The following is a 2,885-nucleotide window of genomic DNA, read 5'->3' as shown; positions in this document are numbered from 1 at the left end:
CACCATGGTTACGAGAGTTGGCGCCTCGTCAGTTATTTCTACGAAGGACTCACAATTCGAGAGTGCCAATTTGTGGAGATGATGTGCAATGGTGAATTTCTCCAAAAGGATCCCGAGGAGGCTTTTGAGTATCTCAACGAGTTAGCCGAAAAAGCCCACACTTGGATCGGACCTAGTGCTACTGACAGCACCAATAGGTCCCGACCAGTTGGAATCTATCAATTAAGGGAGGAGGACAACCTCAAAGCCCAAGTTAAATCTTTGCCAAGGCAAATCGAGGCCTTCAAAGGCAAAGAAGGTAGAGTAATCCACACGGTCGTAAGGGCAGAGACACATGAGCCATGCTTTGTCTGTGGTGGAATGGAACATCTAGCTAAGGATTGTCCTGCTTATGGTGAAATAAGAGGGGTTTATGAGGAGCAATGCAATGCCTTAGGGGCATACAACAAACCTTTCTTTAACACATACAATCCTGGCTAGAGGAACCATCCAAACTTCAGTTGGAGAGATTCCAACCAAGCACAACCATTAGGAGGACAATGGAGAACTGAGCAACAGTCGCAACCACCAAAGGCGCATTCTACACCTCAATACAATTCGCATCAGCCAAGGAGTTCTCTTGAGAACACCTTGCAATCTTTCATGGAGGTGCAGAGTAAGACGAATCAGAAGTTTGAGTCACTGTTCACGCAAATGGTGGAGGAAAGTAAAAAAATGAAGAGTCAAATCACGAATCTGACTGGAGCTTTGGCTGTTCAAGAATGCGGTAAGTTCCCTTCACAAGCTTAGTCAAACCCAAAGGGTCAACATATGGCGCAAACCTCATGTCTCGATAATCAAAATGTTAAGGAGGTGAATGCCATCAGTACTCGTAGTGGTAAGATTATGGAAGAACCGTCAACAAGTGCCACCACTTCGAATAGTAAGGAAGTTGTCCCTAAGAAAGGTGATCCAACAAATGTTCCGGTAAAGGTGCCTTTTCCCCCAAGCTCTACGTCTAACTGGGAAAATACCGGAACACCAAAGTGAGATCCTAGAGCACTTGACTCAAGTGAAGATTAATCTTCCTTTGCTTCATGTTATCAAGCAAGTGTCTGCTTATGCTAAGGTTATCAAGGATCTATGCACTATCAAAAGGAAGCACCATGTCAAGAAGACAGCATTCTTGACAGAATAGGTAAGCGCGGTGATCGACTAGAAAACACCGCTCAAGTACAAGGATCCCGGTTGTCCCATAATTTCCTGTCAGATTGGGACACATGAGTTCAGCCAAGCTTTGCTTGATCTAGGAATGAGTGTTAACCTCATGCCATACTCTGTCTACTCGCAACTTGGTCTTGGAGAAATTAAACCCACATCTGTGGTTCTGCAGCTGGCTGATCGATCGATCAAGAAGCCTCGGGGGATAGTTGAGGATGTTTTGGTTCAAGTTGATAAGTTCTATTACCCCGTTGACTTTCTAGTCTTGGATACTCAATCCGTGGTGAGTATGGAGTCCAAGATTCCCATCATCCTCGGACGACCTTTCCTTGCTACAGCCAATGCTCTCATCAACTGTAGAAATGGTCTGATGAAGATATCCTTTGGGAACATGACTTTAGAGGTGAATGTTTTTCACATTGCAAAGCAACCACGTGATGATGACGAATGCCACCAAACATTTCTAATTGACACACTCATCTTGGAGGAGGTTCAGTTGTGTAGCAATTCTAATGATCTTGATGATTTCCTCCGCATTTCTGAATCTGAGTGTTCTGGTCCTTGTGAGTTGACCAACAATGTCACCATTTTCAAAGACTCACAAGGCAGAGGAACCAAGTTTTGGCAACCACGCTTTGAAGAGCTACCTAGAGAAAAATGAAAGCCAAAACCATCCACCGAAGAGACCCCAAACCTCAAGCTGGCTCAACTGCCTGAGAATCTGAAACATGTCTTCCTGGGAGCTGATGATACCTTTCCTGTCATCATTTCATCTAAACTTGATGCATTTCAAGAGCAGCGGTTAGTTGACATGCTGCGTGAACACAAATCGGCATTAGGTTGGACGATTGCTGACATTAAGGGTATTAGCCCCTGAATTTGCTCTCATAACATCAACTTGGAAGACGGGGTTAATCCACAAAGGGATCCCCAAAGAAGACTAAACCCGACGATGAAAGAAGTCGTGAAGAATGAAGTCTTGAAGCTTTTGGATGCAGGAATCATCTATCCAGTCGCTGATAGCAAGTGGGTCAGTCCAACTCAGGTAGTGCCTAAGAAATCAGGGGTTACAGTGGTAGAAAATGAGAAAGGGGCTCTTGTTCCCACAATAACTGTGACGGGTTGGCGAATATGCATTGACTATCGAAAACTGAACGCCGCCACCCGCAAGGATCACTTCCCACTTCCATTCATTGACCAAATCCTAGAACGTGTGGCTGGTCATCCTTACTATTACTTTCTTGATGGCTACTCAGGCTATTATCAGATCGAGATCGCATTAGAGGATCAGGATAAAACTACATTTACCTGTCCTTTTGGCACTTATGCTTTTCGGCGTATGCCATTTGGGCTGTGTAATGCACCAGCCACCTTCCAGAGGTGCATGATGAGCATTTTTAGCGACATGGTCGAGAAGTGTATGGAAGTGTTCATGTAACACCCTGAAGAATTAATTAAGACTAATTAAGGTAATTAAGATTATTAGTGTGCCTAATCTGGATTATTAATTGAGTTTAATTAATAAATGTTTCTGACACGTGTGAGTTTAAATAGTTCCAAGGTATTTAAATTATTCTCAGTAATTTATTTTAACCCAGAAGTGTGTATGGGCGCATTTCTGGACTGTTCTTTTAAAATATTGTACACATGCCCTTTTCCTTTCCTTTTTCCTTTTCTTTTCTTTT

General features: G+C 43.4%; 1 pseudogene; it reads left to right on the top strand.

Annotated features, from left to right (window-relative positions):
• The first annotated feature begins 810 nt into the window (after positions 1–810).
• The window catches only part of LOC112093318, a 3,746-nt pseudogene continuing 1,671 nt past the window's right edge, over positions 811–2,885 (top strand).

The sequence above is a fragment of the Morus notabilis genome, unplaced genomic scaffold, assembly GCF_000414095.1.
Source record: "Morus notabilis unplaced genomic scaffold, ASM41409v2 Scaffold302, whole genome shotgun sequence".
In the NCBI taxonomy this organism is placed as follows: Eukaryota; Viridiplantae; Streptophyta; class Magnoliopsida; order Rosales; family Moraceae; genus Morus; species Morus notabilis.
Note: the sequence above shows the minus strand (reverse complement) of the source record. Positions and strands in the feature narration are given on the sequence as shown.